Genomic DNA, 20,097 nt, shown 5'->3' with positions numbered 1-20,097 from the left:
AAAAACAAGTTAACAAACCTCAGTGCTTGAACTATGTACACTTTTCCAAGGACACCAACCTGAAACACACAGAAGAGGAAGGTCTGAAGAATCCCACTGCTGACAGCTCTTACTAATCAGGTGCCACGAGGGGTTTCACAAACGTACACAAATATTGATATCATCTTTTGTCATCGAGGTATTAAGTATCACTCAAGTGATGAGATGGAATGTGGGGAGGGAGGGGTAGCTGAAAACCAGCCCGACCTGAAGCCCAAGGACCTGCTCCACTCACAGCTGGCACCAGCAGGAAGCAGGGTGAAAGCCTGCCGGGAGAGACTGGAAGCACCCTCCCTTTTTCTCTCACCCGAATTCCAACAGACCGTCTACTCCATCTGACTTGCAGCCCAGATAATGTGTCACCTACCGCTTTCGGTTTCTCCTAAGAAACGCCTTACTTTCTATCACCTGTTTCTCAGTATTATAAATTTTTAAGAGGAGGAAATACTGGCATAAATAGAACCCACAGAGCCCAAGCATTGCAATTGGAGAGTAGCCCCGACTTGCCACATCTACAGAAAAGCCCGAGCAGCAACAAGGATCTGGTGCAGCCAAAAATAATAATAAACAAATGATTTTTAAAGGTCAGCTTTTCACCTGTTTTACTGCACTGTCAACCCTTTCAAGGCAGGATGCCTTTTACACTTTCAAATCTGGTCTCAGAACACGGTGTAAGATACCTGAACGGATAGTCATACATAATAAATATATCACTGTGGAGGCAAGAGAAGTCTTGGTTTAACTAAAAACAAAAGTCCCTAACAGCACCAAGAAGTGTCTACCATTATTTTTTTTTACTTCAAATAAGTTAAGCTACTTTAAGAATACAACAAAAGGACTTTTCTATTCATAGTTTCCTTTGGATTTACTTCTGTAAACCAACACAATTTAAGTTGCTGTTTCAAAGAAAAATGATGAACCCATTTCTTCATCTTGAACCTGCTTGTCTTATAATCTTATAATGTTGAAAACTAATTTTTTAAACCAAATATTTAACCTGCCTTCTATACTAACTATATCTCAAATCATATAATTCCTCTTTATAAAGATATCCTAATAAATTAGAAAGGGAGACAGAATTTAAACATCACCATTTTGCAAACCCCTAATAAAATAAAGGGGTTTCCCAGGAAAAGCAATGATAAAGAAGGTAGGGGACACAAGAGACACGGGTTCAATCCCTGGGTCAAGAAGATCCCCTGAGAAGGAAATGGCAATCCGCTCCAGTACTCTTGCCTGGAAAATTCCATGGAGAGAGGAGCCTGGCGGGCTACAGTCCGTGGGATCACAAAGAGCTGGACACAACTGAGTGACTGAGAAATAAAATAATGGACCTAGAGAATGATTATTAATGACTATGAATATTACAAAGAGACAACCAACATTGTCTGAATCCAGCTACAAGTACACCACATCACTGTGAAGCAATATTGTCCCAAAAAATAGACACTGAATCAAATCAAGATCAGGTTACCATTTACAGGAAATAAAAGAACAGAAAAACAGGTTAAACCACACATTAAATTGAAAGCATCAACACAGGTTACTACCTGTTATAACACTTCTTAATTATGATGATGTCACCAAGCAAATATTTTTTGATACACAGACACAGGACATTTCTTGCAGGTTTCTTTGTGATTATCTCCATCTTAAGAGAGGAAAATCAGCCAAGTAATAGCATGCTTACAGATGTGCTTATGCTGTCAAGAGAGAAAAATGGGCCCCTTCGTACAGGTCTGGAATTGCCAATCTCAGAAATATTTGCTTTCCTAGTGTTACTAAGCTTTCTTTCACTGGGAAAAAATACAGCCCTGCTGAGCCAAGATGTAGCAAGTCCCTGCTTCTAAGAAGATCACTTTGGGAGGAAGAGAAGAGGCTGGATCTGGTTCAGCACCCAAAGGAGACAGAGCAGAATGAGGGGCTGGCGCTCAGCTATGCTGGAGGTCTCAGGAGCCAGCTCTTGCTCTCAGGATCCGGGAACTCTGGGGCTCCTCAAGAACCTTCCAGGACATCCATGACATTAAAAATATGTGACAATGTTAAGAGGCTGTGCCTTTAAATACAATAAATAAAATTTCCTGTTTGAAACTGCAAGCCAGTAAATACTAACAGATACAACCCATGCAAACAAAAACATCCTTAATTTTTAAGAGTGTGAAGTATACTGGGACCAAAGGTCTGAAAACTGCAGCTGTGAGAACTGAGGTCAAGGTCATGCATCTTCAAAGGAGCTATCAGAGGTGACTTTGATTTCTCCTTCAAAGGAAGCACCAAAAGTTGGCAGCCCAGCAGGAGCAAGTGGACAGAGCACTTTTAACTCCACAAGGTTACAAGTCAAGATAGTGAAAATGAGCAGGGGACTGGCATCTAGGGTCCCGGGAACGTTATGCGTCTTCACCCAAGTGCTGGTTACACAGTGTGTCTGCTTTGTGAAAATTCAGTGACCTGCACACCTAGGACAGTTGCATTACATCTTTCTAGGTACCTGGTGTATGGATTTCTCTAGGTATATCTTATACTTGAGCAAATGTTTTAAAATTCACAGTTTAAGATGCAGAACAACTTCCAGTTTGTTATAAGGGGAGTCATTACATACAGCTTACTTTGGAAGAGCCTGATGAAAATAATCAAATATTTAACTTAAAAATTTTAATTTTAATTTAAAAGCCTCAAGACAGACAACTGTAACTTTTCTGGGTTAAGAAGAGCTATATACCATCTAGGTTGGCTTCCTTGCCAAGATCAGGAAGAGAATTCTATGCTTATCTCTTGCGTTTTTTAAACCGCAACAATGAAGTCACAATTTCTTAATGAAATCAAATACAACTGTAAAAAATGAAATCTCCCGACTAAAGGCAAAGTTCAGTTCAGTTCAGTCGCTCAGTCGTGTCCGACTCTTTGCAACCCCATGAATCGCAGCACGCCAGGCCTCCCTGTCCATCACCAACTCCTGGAGTTCACTCAGACTCACCTCCATCGAGTCAGTGATGCCATCCAGCCATCTCATCCTCGGTCGTCCCCTTCTCCTCCTGCCCCCAATCCCTCCCAGCATCAGAGTCTTTTCCAGTGAGTCAGCTCTTCGCATGAGGTGGCCAAAGTACTGGAGCTTCAGCTTTAGCATCATTCCTTGCAAAGAAATCCCAGGGCTGATCTCCTTCAGAATGGACTGGTTGCATCTGCTTGCAGTCTAAGGGACTCTCAAGAGTCTTCTCCAACACCACAGCTCAAAAGCATCAATTCTTCGGCACTCAGCCTTCTTCACAGTCCAACTCTCACATCCATACATGATCACAGGAAAAACCATAGCCTTGACTAGATGGACCTTAGTCGGCAAAGTAATGTCTCTGCTTTTGAATATACTATCTAGGTTGGTCAAAACTAAGGCGGAATTCACCCTAGGGTGTTAAAGCGATCAAGTGGCCTCTGTCTCTGCTAATCTTCACTCATCACCACAAGTCTAGACAAATGTAGTGAAGAGACCAAACACGGAGCAAGGTGGTGAGACGTGGAAGGAAAAGACACACGGCCATTATGTAAAGATGAAATAATCACCTTCATAGAACACCCAAAAGAAAAAGTAGCCATTAAAATACAACAGACTCAGCACAATTGCTACGCCCACAGAAAAGGTTAAATATAGACAGGTTAGCTAACTGACTTACATCAATATATACAGACACATCTGTATCAATAGGATTCCCTCCACAAGGGAGAAAAAATGGGGAGAATAAGAGTCAAAAGTGTCATTCACACATAAACGAAAACTGATATACCTAGGAATTAATCCAACAAAGAAGACATAGAACATGGAGAAAGGAAAACTGTATTGAAAAACCATAGCTATCTTTTCCTCTTTTCTTTCTAATTAGAGTACAGCTGCTTTACAATGTTGTGCTGGTTTCTGCCGTGCCACGTGAATCAGCCCTAAGTACACCTGTGTACCCTCCTTGCTGAGCCTCCTTCCACCCCTTCCCACCCCTCTAGGCTGTCACAGAGCACCAGGCTGAGCTCCTTGTTTTACACAGCAGTTTCCCACCAGCCATCTAATGTACACATATGTCAATGGTACTCTCTGTGTGTCTCTATTATTGCACTGCAAATAGGTATCTTCGATACATGGTTTTAACCATGGCTCTAGGTCAGTATCACCAGAGGCCCTTTTTAAAAATTCAACTGCAGGAGCTCCACTCCCTAAAAGATTCAGTTAATCTGGGATAAACAGGCATGTCTTTTTTTAAAAACTATCCAGTTAATTCTAACATAAAGCCAGAGTTGAAAACCACCAGCTTAAATAATTTTGAAGACGCAGAGATGGGACTCGCTTCCACACAGCAAAATACGTAAATAAGTTGTAATCAGTTAAGTTCAGTCGCTCAGTCGTGTCCGACTCTTTGCGACCCCATGAATCGCAGTACACCAGGCCTCCCTGTCCATCACCATCTCCCGGATTTCACTCAGACTCACACCCATCGAGTCCGTGATGCCATCCAGCCATCTCATCCTCAGTCGTCCCCTTCTCCTCCTGCCCTCAATCCCTCCCAGCATCAGAGTCTTTTCCAGTGAGTCAACTCTTCGCATGAGGTGGCCAAAGTACTGGACCTTTAGCATCATTCCTACCAAAGAAATCCCAGGGCTGATCTCCTTCAGAATGGACTGGTTGGATCTCCTTGCAGTCCAAGGGACTCTCAAGAGTCTTCTCCAACACCACGGTTCAAAAGCATAAGTTGTAATAGCGAAAATAAAAACAAAAACCAGTGTGGAACTGGAACAAACTAGAAAGCCACCTTTGTTAACTAAGAATGGAGAAATATTTCCTAAACAAGACCCGGAAGGTGGAATAAATGGATGGATCAAATTGTAACAAAAATTAACATTCTGTTCAATAAAAAAATGACAGGCAAAAAAAAAACTAAGAAAATATTTGCACCGTTTAAAATCTAATAAGAGATTAACATCAAGAATATACAAAAAAAAAAAAGAAAAAAAAACCTTCTGTAAATTAAGGCTGAAACATGTGAAGATAAAGAAACCCAACGCAAAGAACATGTCAATGCCAATTCGCAAAAGGCAAAACCCACACACCTAAGAAGCATCTGACAGGATACTTAACTGTACTAGTAAACAGAGAATTGCCAATAAGAACAGTAACATATGTGCTCAAGATTGTTCCATCTGTGGCATCAGATTGGAAACAATTATAAGGTCAGAAATGATCAAATGTTAGCAAGAATGCGGGGAGTAGGAGCAAGCCACAGCCAGCCCAGGTAATAACGTGGCAGAACTCAATGAAATTACATTTATGCCCAGGAGAGAGTGCTGATGTGGGGAGGGGGAAAACACAATAAAATAACATGAGTGGCTCTGCCTGGACCAGTGTTGATAGTAGGCCAGTAACTCCAGTCTGCACCCTCAACTGGGGAGGGTCCCAGTCCCGACCACCTCATACACCCCATCACGGTATGTAGTAAGTCCCCACACACTAGACACTGCGCCCCACATTGGGGACACAGCTGAAGACCAGATCCCTACCCTCAGAGCTGACATCCAATGAAGGAAACGTAAAGAGGAAACAGATAAAATTACAGTAAGCATGTGACAACTGCTACAACGGAAATAAACGGTTGACTGTGCCAGGAACTGATGGCATGCGGGGCTGGGGAAGGGGGGAATGTCCGCCAGAGAGAGGTGGGCTCTTGGTGATGGGGGGGTGGGGGCGGGGTGGCAGTGGTGAGGGAGGGAGCCAGGTGTCCAGCAGCTGGGGTGGGACCTCCATGAATGCCTTCAGGGCAACAAGGGCAGTCACCCCTCCCCAGGGGAGCCTGCAGGTATTCAAAAGATGACTTCCTTCCTGCAATGAATGCCCAAAAGCCACCTCTAAGACTCCTGCTCTATAAAGTGTGGACTACGATGATTATAGCTAAACTCCAGTATATTCCGACCAAAGAGTTCAATCTTTTAAGGCAGGGGAAAGAAACATACTACCAACGTAAATATTCTACGTCCCTAAAAAAGGTTTCTTGAAACTTACTAGGATCCACAAACAGCTCCTTCATTCATTAAACAGAAGTCAAGCACTCATATATCTCTCCCACAGCACACTGCAGGGAAATGAGGATAAATGTAAATGCTTCTGTCCTTAAGGAACATACTTCAACATAAAAGATTCAGGATCCTATGTATTTCATTCACTAATTGATTTGTATGACTAAAGGCCAGCGTTTACAGCATGCTTATAACCCTCCAGGCACTGCTGTATATGAGTTTTTACGTACATTCAAGGTCATGTGATACTCCCAACATCATAATACTACATTATTTCCATTTTAGAAATGAAAACCAGAGGTAAGAAATTTGCCTGTTGTCAAAGATAGTACTAAGTAGCAGAGCAGAGATTCAAAGCCAGATCTTTCAAAAGTCAAAGTCTGGGTTCTTCACCACTACATTTACATTCCCCCTGGAATCATGTCAGTGGATTTCGAAGTGCGGTCCTGGACCAGAAGCATCGCCAGCCATCACCCTGGAGCTTATTAGCAATACGTATATTGCAGGGCCTATTCCCAAACCTGAGAACTTAGAAAGTATGAGAATGAAGCAGCCGCTGGAATTTTAACAATCCCTCCCTGCAGTGATTCTGAGACATGGTAAAGTTTGAGAACCTCAGCTTAAAGTTTTTATACTCAACTTTGTATATGTTAAAAATGAAATGATATCATTTTGAAAATTCCAAAATAAGAAATTTTGATCCTATTTAAAAATACTCTAAACAGATCAAAATTATATTAATTCCTCTCCTCACTGCCCACAGCCCAACATCTCCTCCCCCTAAACACTGTACCCTGATGAAATCGTCTAAAAAACAGTCAACTCTTATGGGCCCTACTAGGAACTAAATTCAAAACATGGAAAGAGCACAGAGGTCGAAAAAGAATCTTCTCAAGTCAAATCACAAGCCATATTAGGAAGAGAAGAAAAAATGGTTTCTATATCAGCTGTAGAAACTTCCTAAGTCTTGGTCCATGGCTCCATAAACGATTTTATCTTTGGCTCAACTCCAAATTTTCACAACATCATTTCCACAAACTTCCAAGTGCCAGAAAAAGAAGTTATAACTCTCAGAAGTATTCGATTCTCAAGATTCAAACTGCTTTAAGTACACATACAGAGACATTGTCTTGCAAAGAGCAAGTTTTTAATCCTGAGTAAAGCTGATCAGACTTTTGCCATATGTACACAAACACGTGTACTTGCTGAGTTGTATTTGACTCTTTGTGACCCCATGGACTGCAACCCACCAAACTCTTCTCTCTATGGAATTTTCCAGGCAATAATACTGGAGCCGGTTGCCATTTCCTCCTCCAGGGGCTCTTCCTGACCCAAGGATCAAACCCGCATCTCCTGTGTCTCCTTCATTGGCAGGCAATTCTTTACCACTGAGCCACCTGGGAAGCCCCTTTTCTGGTATACACACACAAACTACAGCAAAAGTGCTATGCTTCTGCTGATAAGTCACTTCAGTAGTGTCTGACTCTGTGAGACCCCATAGACAGCCCGCTGTCCCTGGGATTCTCCAGGCAAGAACAATGGAGTGGGTTGCCATTTCCTTCTCCAATGCATGAAAGTGAAAAGTGAAAAGTGAAAGTGAAGTCACTCAGTCGTTTCTGACTCTTTGAGACCCTATGGACTGCAGCCTACCAGGCTCCTCCATCCATGGGATTTTCCAGGCAAGAGTACTGGAGTGGGGTGCCATTGCCTTCTCCATATTCAAGGCTACTTATTTCTAATAAAGCCTGTTTCTAGAGGGAGTAAAAGAACATTATCAAAAGTAAGTATATTGAAGGAGGGAGGAGAAGGGGATGACAAAGGATGAGATGGTTGGATAGCATCACTGACTCAATGGACACAAGTCTGAATAAACTCTGGGAATTGGTGATGGACTGGGAGGCCTGGCATGCTGCAGTCCATGGGGTCGCAAAGAGTCGGACACAACTGAGTGACTGAACTGAACCATAATTTTAGAACCTAACATATGCCAAATAACTCTTTTAAGCTGTTCACTTGCATACAAAAGTCATTCATTTTACCAACTTCAGGATTCTGCTTATTTTACATAAATTTGTGGCCCAAGCCTGGCCCTGGGACCGCTATAAACACGACGGGGAATACTCAGACTTGCTTCTGTGGGCTCAGGTACAGAGAACTCCAGGAAGCCCACGCTCGGGCAGCTTTCTCATCTCCCCGGTTGCTTACAACCACCCACCCTTCGTGCCCCAGCCCACACTCTCCCAAGAGCTGGCAGCTCTGCCAGGAGCTTCCCTCCTAGAAGGAGCGTCACCAACTTATTTCCTCTTCCCAAAGCTCCATCAAATCCCCTGAGGACCAGAACTACTTCCAAGAAATTATACCAAATTACCAAAGCTCTCCTGCCCACGTAAAGTCAGCAGAACTGAATTATACAGACACATAGCACCCGCCAAACACCTTCCCACCTGAGTGCTCATCTTGCCTTTTAAAAGTCCAGTGTTTTCTGCAGCACCTCACAAAATGCAATCACCCTAACTAGTCCTTCTCCACTGTCATTTCTATACCTGGTGTGGCATTATCAAAGCAGCAGCTATGTTTTCTCATCTCCCTCCTGTAACAATTAGTGAGCAGCAATTAACCAGTAACTAACTAGCAAGCCAACAGTTCCTGCCTTCCAGGAGAGAAAGCTCCTCTCTTTCCTACTTGAAGCTGATAATCATGCTTTTCTAAAAGAATAGAAAGATTTATTAAGTGAGCATTCAAGGAAAAAGCAAAAAAAAAAAAAAACAATTTTACACACCTGGAAAAAACTGTTTACGTGTTTGTTCATAGGAGGCATAAAACCACACTCAAATAGCTCATCATAGTTCACATAAGATTCAAACAAAACACAAACCATTAAAAACAAACAGGTTCAAGTGTACAGAAATAAAGACCAATAAATTGACACTGTTCCAGGTACCTGTCTACAGCAAGAACCAGTTTTCTCACAGGTTATTTCTAAAATTACTAACAGCTTCCTTTACTTTAAATTCAGCTGCCATGTCCTTCCAATTAATCTCATTTAATAAAGCTGACTTAAATCACTCATTGCAATTCTGTCGGAACTTCAGTGATGACAGCTGTTGTACGTTTGTATCTTTGTCAGTGAAATGCTTATTTAAAAAAAAACCTGAAATCTGCATTAAATAGCACCCGGTGCACCATCTAGTGGAAGTACTGTAATGTTGTAATTAAATCTTTTTTGAAGGGTAGAACCCCTTCACATCACAGGAGGGCTATGATCCCTAGGTAAGAATACAGGTAAATACCCTACAAGGCTTCCCTGGTGGCTCGGCGGTAAAGAATCCGCCTGCAATGCAAGACAGTAGGGTTCAGTCCCTGGGTTGGAAAGATTCCCTGGAGAAGGAAATGGTAACCAAACCCAGTGTTCTTGAATGGAAAATCCCACGGACAGAGGAACCTGGCAGGCTACAGTTCATGAGATCACAAAGAGTCGGACACAACTTAGCGACTAAACCACCACCACTCTGCAAACAGAATAAATCTTTTTCCAACTTCCCACATCACAATGCAAGAGATGCTCATCAAAAGAAAGCTCACTTTCTGTGCAAATCAGCAGATAAAGGTTTCTTTATGCAATGTTCTGCTTGGGTGCTAGAAATTTTAATTTGACCAAAAGAGTAAAAATTAAGCAAAGACACTGAGTGCAAAAAAGAACAAATGAGTAAACAGAACCAGAACTGGACTAACAAGGCCTGTGTGAAGGATGCTTTAGTTGACAAGTTATTTCAAAATGTACATGTTCCACCCAGCAGAGCACCTGCCATGAATACAAGGGGTTACTTCATGATCAAATAGTTCCATTCAGTAATAAATAATGCATTTCCATGGTCCTGATGACTAATAAATTTAACATAACCTAACAACTCCCTAGGATTCCCCACGCCTTGGCATTATTCAAGGAGTCCCTCCCATCCATCCAACTAAACCTACTTGTGATTAATCCTCAAATTCCCTTGTGTTACTCTGATCAAAGGATGGAGGATTTTACATGTTTGACACTTCTAAATTTATAGCAAAAACTTCCTGCAAAAAAAAAATCATAACCAAAATGTATTACCCTTCATTCTTATTTCCCTTATGATTAATTCAACTGAATTCAGAACACACTACTCAAGCCCAATGCTAAGCCAGAGATGCAAACAAAGAAAACATTTTCTAATGTGGAAAACCTCCCAAAACTTAAAATAGAGATTTTTCACTAGGTTAAAATAGACGTGGCACCTCTAGGTTTTCTTGCCTGTGTGAAAAACGACCTTTCTGGTGAAATTCAAACTATCTTAGCAACCTAGAAGAAAAAAAAGTCTAAGAGAATATTTCACTTGGAAATAACCATCTCTACCTCTGACTGGTGTTCATGTGAATCAAACCTGCACGCAGAAGCTTGATTGACAGCAAGAATCTTCCTGGATCCTGCATTAAACCCCTTAACAGGTGTATAAGAGCACAAGTCAAGTGATCTGGGGCAGAATTCCCTTCATCTTTAGGGCCTTAAGTTTATGTACCTGCATCTGGAGAGTTAAGCGGATGCTGATATTGATGGAGTGCGGTGAGCTGCTCAATTAAAAGACCTCAATGCAGTGCACCTGGAAGGGAGGACCGTTGCGAGAGTCCTCCCTGTGCCATTTCTACTCAAACTAGTGACCTTCATTTCACTTGTGAACAAATGGAAAGTGAGAAAAGGCTTAAGCACGTCAGAGAAAAGGTAACATCGATCAAGGTGCTTCATTAGAGGTGAATCACATCATTGCAGTCAACTGCTTATTTGTCTGCAGAGTACTACTGCCTGGGTAGCAGGTGCAGCCCCCTAAAACCTAAAGCCCAGAGACTATGTTTAGAAAGGCTTTTTTATTATTATAATTATTCGAATGCTAACGTTTAAAGAAATAAGAATCGCAATTCAACACCCACCCACGGAGAGAGGCAAAAAAAAAAAAAAAATCCCACCCCCACCATCTTCCACACCAGCTCAGCATCCTTGCCTCACCCCAACCGCCCGGCCCCCACTGCAGCCCAGACAAAGGTGAGTCACACTGCTGGGTCTGCTTGTCAAGGAGGAAAAAGCCCCAAGTAAGTTCACGTTAGAGGCTACTTTGAATTTCAAAATAATAAATAAGAAGTAAATCTTGTGCCTGGGTAAGCGCAGTGCAAAGCTCCGTTTCCAGGAATGTGTAACTCACACCATCTAAGTGCAGATACCTTTCTCGCTTAAAAAAATAAAAAGCCGCGGGGCTGCTCACCGCTTATCAGCAGGTCCTTCTCCCCGGAGCCCGGCTGACTCAACTCCGTGTTTCCCTCCACCTGCACATCCCCCGCCCCGCCGGCCCGGCCGCCGCCCCGAGTCCCGCCGCGTCCGGGACTCCGGGGGTCCCGCCCCCACCGCCTGCCAGGTGCAGCGGCCGCGGATCCCGGCGGAGGCGCCCGAGGCGGGCGGGAGTCTCTGGGAGACGCGGCCCGATCGGCCCGTGGCTGCGGCGGGAGAGCAGGGAGCTGGCCCGCCGCCCGACCCGCGCTCGGGCTCGGGCTCGGACACGCGCTGCAGCCCTGGCGCCCCTTACCTGCTCCGAGCGGCCGTGGCCGCGGTAGGAGCGCTCTCTCAGGCGTCGGCAGCCCGGGACCGAAGTACGGAGGCTGCGGCCGTGGCCACCACTAAGGACAATCAGCAGCCTGCGGGTTTCGGCACCGCGACGGCAGGCGCAGGACTCAGGAGCCGGGAACCCGGCCCCCCCACCCCGGCTCCAGCCGCGAGTCACCGCCTTGGCCCCCGCCCGCAGAGGGGCGGAGCCACGGCCGGAGGGGCGGGGTATGAAAGCTCCGCCCACGGGGCGAGAGCACGGCGGGTGCCGTATAAGAGGCGCCTGGTGATTGGTTGCGATAGAAGTGGGTGTCTCCATTTGGAGACAGGCTCACCAGGAGCGCTTCTCTCATTGGTCAGTACGGGAAAACAAAGCTGAGTCCTGATTGGTGGCAGCCCTGTAACTTCTCTCCCTCTATGCCAATCATGGAAGCTCCGCCTCCTCCCGCTCCACTCGGCTCCCAGGTGGCTGCGGAACTCGCGGTCTTCTGCAAGAGGTACCTCCTTGAAAGGAACTCGGGGTACCCAGGTTCCTTTGCTGAAAGCGAGCTTCCTTGTTCCACCGAGAGTCTTTGATTTCCATATGAACTTGGTAAATAACAGCTAATCTTCAGCATCGCCTGGATTTAGAGCGATCTCTTGGGTATTTGTTTTTAATGCTGCATAAGATTTAGGAGGAAATTGACATGCAAAGAAAAGGCGTGCAGTGTTTTCACCCTTGGCAAGATTATGCTGGAGTGGTTTTTAAATTACCTTTCCCTGTTCCGTATTAACGTGTAATTACTTTTATAATTAGAAAAAAATTAATAGAAAATGAATAAGGTGCAGAGAATGGTAAAGGCAAACTTTGACGGTATCCGGGGGCTAATACTTCCACAAGAGAAGAAAATAAACGCAACACCTGATGGCCATCAAAAATGTATAATACAATCTGGTATCGGCCCCCTTCAGTTGTCTTATAGAATTTGACAAATACCCTTTCCGTATAACTACTATTTACCCAACACACAGTGTACAATGAATTACACTGTAAACAGATTTATAGCAAGAACTGAGAATCCAAAGTACAAAATAAAGCTTTACTCAAAAAAAGTAGGCTACCGAAAGAAATTTAGAAGATAAATTGGAAAAGTCAGGTAATGGAGGGAACTTAAGAAAGAGAGGAATGACAACCCTCAGGGATGAGAGAACTTTGAAGACTGAAGGCAGAGGGGGGTGGAGGGAGTGGAGATGAAGACCAGTGACCTGAAATTAGAGTCATCTGAGCTCTCAGACTTCATCAGCCCCTGCAGAAAGGCAGTGAAGCGGCTCTCACCCGGAGACCACGCTTGCTTAACACTCTAGCCGCTTTCCTCTTCTGTTTGTTCTCTCTGTCATTCCCACGAGGTTCTGAAATAGGCTATTTGAAGTGAAGCACTTCATCCAAAGGGCTTCCCAGGTGGCTCAGTGGTAAAGAATCTGCCTGCCAATGCAGGAGACAGAAGATGGATGGGTAATGCCAAGCCACTCCATTATTCTTGCCTGGAAAATCCCATGGACAGAGGAGCATGGCTGGCTACAGTCCATAGGGTCGTAAAGAGTGGGATACCACTGAACACACACCCACACTTCATCCAACAACTCCGCAAATTTTATAGTATTGAGAAGAAATGGAGTGCGACAAAAGTCGAACAAAAGGAAAGAATGTTAGGATAAACATGAACTGAAAGAGACATTAGGACAGGAGTCCTAATACAAAGAATGAGACCAACCTTTTTTTCTGGCATTTCCAGAGAATAAAGCTCTTTGGAGGACACAGTAACCTCATTACCTACAAAGATGTTTCTTTACAAAACTCTTGTAATAAAAGGAATTCTAAATGATAGTCTGAAAATGAGTCCCAGAGTATTCTGAGAAGCTAACTTACTGTTGAGATCTAGTTATGTTTAAAAGGAGAAAGAGGGTGGGCAGAGAAGGGATTAAATTGCTTAGTATGAATACAGTGGGGGAAAAACTTTCCAAAAAGTGTATTCCACAATAAAACCTAAGATTCTGTCACTAAAATTCTTTCTTTGGGATTAAATAATTAATATCAGTTCAGTTCCGTTCAGTCGCTCAGTCGTGTTTGACTTTTTGCGACCCCATGAATCACAGCATGCCAGGCCTCTCTGTCCATCACCAACTCCCAGAGTTCACTCAAACTAACGTCCATCGAGTCAGTGATGCCATCCAGCTATCTCATCCTCTGTCATCCCCTTCTCCTTCTGCCCCCAATCCCTCCCAGCATCAGAGTCTTTTCCAGTGAGTCAGCTCTTCGCATGAGGTGGCCAAAGTACTGGAGCTTCAGCTTTAGCATCATCCCATCCAAAGAAATCCCAGGGTTGATCTCCTTCAGAATGGACTGGTTGGATCTCCTTGCAGTCCAAGGGACTCTCAAGGGTCTTCTCCAACAACACAATTCAAAAGCATCAATTCTTCAGCGCTCAGCCTTCTTCACAGTCCAACTCTCACATCCATACGTGACCACTGGAAAAACCATAGCCGTGACTAGATGGACCTTTGTTGGCAAAGTAATGTCTCTGCTTTTCAACATGCTATCTAGTTTGGTCATAATTTTTGATTATTCTTTTATTCACTAACTCACCAAACAGGTAATCAATATGAATTACCAAGTATTAGTTCCTGCCATGGACTGGCACTCTGCTAAGTATAGTCTTGAACAAGACAATATGGAAGCTATTCATCAGCCAGGGAATGCAGATAACGAACCACTGAACAGATGAAGTTACAGAGAGGGACCAGAGCAAAGAAGAAAACAGAGACTTGAGAGATGAAGGAGTGACTTTAATTTGGGAAAGGAGAGAGAAATACTCTAAGGCAAAATGCTGTACAAGAAATGATAACATTTGTGTTGCCACCTAAATAAGAAACCCCATCTCTGCAAAGTTCTAAGACTATGGCCTTCCTGGTGGGGGAAACAGCAGGGCAGAGGCCCTAAGCAAGGAAGAGAAGTGACATGCTGAAGGAACAGAAAGAAGGCCAGGTGAATAGTCTGGTCAGGAAGGGTGGAGGTACCTGGCAGGGCAGAGAGGGCAGCATGGTCTGGGAGGCAATAATTAGAAGTCTTTATTCTGTTGCATGGATTCCTCATATTTTTTTCTATCTCTCTCTTTTTTTTTTTCCTGTCGTCGTTTTTGTGTTTTTGCATTCCCGATACTTGGATCAATACTTCAAGCATTCATTGAAATGTAGGCCTTCTCTCCATTTCCCCATGTGGGCCATGTTCTTTCAGAGAGGGGCAAAGGAGACTTCTTTCTATTTAGTTGCTAATGTTGGAATAAAATCATTAAGTGCTTCAGTAGGCATTCATTCACTAAGTCAGTCTATCAGACAAATCTATGAAGAACATACTGTTTGCCAAGACAGGCTGGGCATAAGACAAAGACCCTGGTGGATCCACCAGCAAACAAGTTTTGTACCGATGATAAGGAGACCAAGGGAGCTGTGGGAACAGAATCCTGAAGGTTCTGAGGACATGATCGTGAAGGAAATGAGGAGTCACTGAATCAGGAGTCATCCCAGTGAAGAGGGACAAGGTTCTAGATCCAGGGAGCAACAGGCAGGAAGAAGAGACTCTAATGTGAAGCCTTAGAGACCGTTGCGTAAAAAATCAGTTCTCTGCACCTCACAGGCTGGCCTTGCATGGATGGCCCCAGAGGTGGAAAGAAGAATACGATGAGTTAAAAGCTTCAGAAGGCAAGGGAGCTGACAGGGTATGAGAATTAATAGACTGATCGCTATTTCACATCATCTCCTTCATTTCTTCAACAAAAGTCATTAAAGATAGTGGACACCCACTTGTCACTATGAGGTTCTCTTTTGGGATAGTAATGGGTTAAGAGTGCTAATCCTATTTACCAGAATTAGGACGGAGCTGAAGCCCTTGAGGCAGAGATCCGTGCTTCTAGTTGCAGCCGTTCCCTGTGCTGGTTGGCATGCTTTCTCTCTATCAGTTCAAGTTACAATTAGCAGGTATCCATAAAGGAAGAGACCCAGCACATGCCACAGGGAGCCAGTGAGGGGAAAGGCTGGGGAATGACATACACTCTCCGTATGGCTGGTTGATGGCACGACAGAAGATGAACTAAGAAATAAAAAATGCAGTCTTTACAATGTCTGACATGGTGCTTCAAAGTCACTGAAAAAGTAATTCCTGTACCCTAAAAATAGAGTTCAAAATTAATTAAAGATAAGAGGGGTGCCTTATACAATCCAAATATAAGCAAAAATAAGCCAGTCTCCAAGAGCCTGAGGGCTTCCCGGATGGCACTAGTGATAAAGAACATGCCTGCCAATGCAGGAGACATAGAGACGCAGGTTTGATCCCTGGGTTGGGAATATCCCCTAGAAGAGGGCATGGCACCCCTCTCCAGTATTCTTGCCTGGAGAATCCATGGACAGAGGGGCCTGGAGGGCTACAGTCGATGTGGTCACAAAAAGTCAGACACGGCTGAAGGAACTTAGCGCAAAAGCACGCCCAGGAGCCAGAAAGTAAAAAGTCATGAGGAAGTCACATGAAGCTTTCCCTGACTTCAAACCTGCCTCTCTCTGCATTTCTGCTCTGTTCTTCTGGGAAAATTGTCTTCCACAAAACCAGTCCCTGGTACCAAAAAGTTTGGGGTCTGCTGGTAATATCTCTTTAGGAAGAGGGGTGAAAAATGTCATCATGATATGTGGGTGAAGGAACCTTGATTACCAATGACCCCATGAACACCTCTGTACAAACTTGTATGTGGGCCTCAGCATGGTGTATCACCATTGTTACAGTTAAGGACCTCTGGGATGATGGGACCTGTTAATTGCTTAAATGCTGGTGTGCTTACTTGAGAAGCCTCAGGCTTTATGTGGTCTCAGATGTGCCTGTAATACACGTCTATCTGACTCACACACACACACACATACACACCTAACATTTCTCATACCGAATCAAATATGCCTCCATCCTCCCAACTTTACTCTTCAATCCATGGCATTTGAAGTTAGGATAAGAAAATCATTCTTTAATTGCATTTGGCATTTTTGAGAAAGACCAAAGTTCTTTCTGCCATGATTATAAACAGAGAACAATGATAAAAGTACCCCCAAACGAGTCTTCTTACTATTTAGCTATAGTTACTGTGCAAGAACAGCCCCCAAGGAACAGTGATTACCTTCATTTTGTCATATTTACTTATGATTGGAGTAAGCATTTACATTGAGAAAGGAAGCCATTGATAGAAAGGCTGAGAAAAGTAGAGAGTGAAGTGAGTTACTAAGAATTTGTATTTAATTATCAGTCATCTTTGTACTTACCTCGCTGAGTTCACAAGGGAGAATCGTGTGCTGAATCACTGTTGCTCTACTTAACATCCCCTGGAGACTATGATCCACCATCCTACATTAACTCATGCTGACCTGGAAAGCAGATGCTTCCTGATCAAGCCACTTGGAAACTGACTCCTTCTTATATATAGAAGATTAAGAAATGTGTAAGGAGAAGCCATAGCAGAATTGTTGTTACTTAGTCATTAACTCTTTAGGACCCCATGGACTGTAGCCCAACAGGCTCCTCTGTCCATGGTTTCCCAAGCAAGAATACTGGAGTGGGTTGCCACTTCCTTCTCCAGGGCATCTTCCCGACCCAGGGGTTGAACCTGTGTCTCCTGCATTGGCAGGCACGTTCTTTCCCACTGAGCCACCAGGGAAGCCCCCATAGCAGAACAGAAAGCCGTGAAGCTGCAGGGAAAGAAACAACTTGCGACTGTGCACACACACAGAGGGTTCGCCCAGGACTCGAGTGCACTGCCCACAAAGATGGTGCTTTAGGAGACTCTCCTATATTTAACATTCTTGCTTCACTGCCTCTGTTTTCTTAACTCACGCAGTTTTCCTTTATCCCTGAATTCCCTCTCCCTGCTAAAGAGCAGGCCACAAAGAAACTTAATAGATAAGTCTCCGATGTGTAAGCTTAAATTCTAAGGCTAAAAAAGAAACCATGTAAGCAAAAGAGTTTATAAAGACACCCTAAGTAATAATAAATTTGAGATTACAGACCTGACTGATATCATCTTAGCCAGGTGATCAAGGCCAGCATCAACAGTGATAAGTCATGTTGACTGTGTGTGTGGTCTTTCTTCCCAGAACCCTGAATCCCAGTCTGATCATGGCAAAAATATCAGACAAATCCCAGCATGGGACATTCCCCAAAATAGTTAACCAGTGTACTCCTCAAAACTGTCAAGATCTTCAAAAACAAGAAAAGTCTGAGAAAGTCACAGCCAAGAGAATGTTAATGAGACATAACAAGTAGATGTCATATGGTAGCTCAGATGGAATCCTGGAAGAGAGAAAGGATGCCATGTAAAACTAAGGAGATCTGAATAAAATACAGATTTTGGTTAATCACAATGTATCAATATTCATTCATTAACTGTGATAAATGTGCTATATTCCTAAAAGGGAAAACTAGGTGCAGGGTAAATATGGGAATTCTCTGTACCATCTGTGGAATTTTTCAAGAAAGCTAAAACTGCTTTAAAAATGTTTACTGATGAGAACCTACTATAGAGCACAGGGAAGTCTACTCATTGCTCTGTGATGACCTAAAATGGGAAGGAAATCCGAAAAAGAGGGGATATAGTTGATTCTCTTTGCTGTACAGCAGAAACGAATACAACCATTGTAAAGCAACTATACTCCAACAAAAATTAATTTTAAAAAGCAAAGTTTATTTATTTTTTTTGCAAAGTTTATTTTTAAGAGATTATATTTATGTATATGTGCATGCTCAGTTGTGTCTGACTCTGTGACCCCACGGACTGTAGCCCACGAGGTCCTCTGTCCATAGGATTCTCCAGGCAAGAATACTGAAGTTGGTTGCCATTTCCTCCTCCAGGGAATATTCCCATCCCAGAGACTGAAGCTGTGTCTCCTGTGTCTCCTGCATTGGCAGGAGGATTCTTTACCACTGACCCACCTGAGAAGCCAATACATGTATATGTATTCTGTATATTAGCTGATAAAGTCAATATCCCAAAACTTCAAGGCTAGACATTCCAAAACGAAGCAGCAGCATCCTTTCTATTTGTATTTGCCATTTTACATGCTAGCAAAACTCTTCTGTTGATTACAAAACTTTATGAAATCAAGATTCATAAAAAATGACTTCTGAAAAAAAAATACGATGTTGTCCTCCAACACTTAAAACTTCTAAATACAATTCCTTAAAGTGAAAGAGGAGAGTGAAAAAGTTGGCTTAGAGCTCAACATTCAGAAAATAAAGATCATGGCATCTGGTCTCATCACTTCATGGGAAATAGATGGGGAAACAGTGGAAACAGTGTCAGACTTTATTTTGGGGGGCTCCAAAATCACTGCAGATGGTGACTGCAGCCATGAAATTAAAAGACGCTTACTCCTTGGAAGAAAAGTTATGACCAACCTAGGTAGCATATTCAAAAGCAGAGACATTACTTTGACGACTAAGGTCCGTCTAGTCAAGGCTATGGTTTTCCCTGTGGTCATGTATGGATGTGAGAGTTGGACTGTGAAGAAGGCTGAGCGCCGAAGAATTGATGCTTTTGAACTGTGGTGTTGGAGAAGACTCTTGAGAGTCCCTTGGACTGCAAGGAGATCCAACCAGTCCATTCTGAAGGAGATCAGCCCTGGGATTTCTTTGGAAGGAATGATGCTAAAGCTGAAGCTCCAGTACTTTGGCCACCTCATGCGAAGAGTTGACTCATTGGAAAAGACTCTGGGAAGGCTTGGGGGCAGGAGGAGAAGGGGACGACCGAGGATGAGATGGCTGGATGGCATCACGGACTCGATGGACGTGAGTCTGAGTGAACTCCGGGAGATGGTGATGGACAGGGAGGCCTGGCGTGCTGCAATTCATGGGGTCGCAAAGAGTCGGACACAACTGAGCGACTGAACTGAACTGAACTGAACTTTTTAAAAAACTATTTTAAGAAGGTCTACAAGGGTTCGTGGGATGGAAACCATGGAAGTGTTGCCACATTGATACAGGGGCAGGGAGACCATGGTGATGGAGGCCCCCAAGGAGAGGCTTGGGATCATCGACGGTTGAAGGAAGGAAGGGCTTTCATGGCAGCCTCCACCAACCAGTTGGCGCCTTGGCAGAGATTAGGAAAAGACATCCCTCCTTGAGATGCTTCATTTCCATTTGCTGGAAATTTGCTGCAATGTGCTGCTTTTGGTAAGACAAGACACTTCAGTGCCACCTGCCAAGAATAACAAAAGTTGCAAACGTGTGATGCCCACATTTGCCTGTGTGCTGCCCAAGCCACACGACCATATGCTGTCATTCTGAGTGCCTCTGTTATGACAACGCGTCATCTACTTAGAGCCGTGGCAAGCTT

General features: G+C 43.7%; 1 protein-coding gene across 2 annotated transcripts in view; it reads right to left on the bottom strand.

Annotated features, from left to right (window-relative positions):
- MPP7 (MAGUK p55 scaffold protein 7) overlaps positions 1 to 11,942 on the bottom strand; it is a 230,689-nt gene extending 218,747 nt beyond the window's left edge. For both annotated transcript variants that reach the window (XR_011248147.1, XM_069547756.1), the window contains exon 1: positions 11,685 to 11,942. The gene's annotated coding sequence lies outside the window, so the exon portion shown is untranslated. The remainder of the gene's footprint in view (positions 1 to 11,684) is intronic.
- Positions 11,943 to 20,097: the final 8,155 nt, after the last annotated feature.

This window comes from Ovis canadensis, chromosome 13 (assembly GCF_042477335.2).
Source record: "Ovis canadensis isolate MfBH-ARS-UI-01 breed Bighorn chromosome 13, ARS-UI_OviCan_v2, whole genome shotgun sequence".
In the NCBI taxonomy this organism is placed as follows: Eukaryota; Metazoa; Chordata; class Mammalia; order Artiodactyla; family Bovidae; genus Ovis; species Ovis canadensis.
Note: the sequence above shows the minus strand (reverse complement) of the source record. Positions and strands in the feature narration are given on the sequence as shown.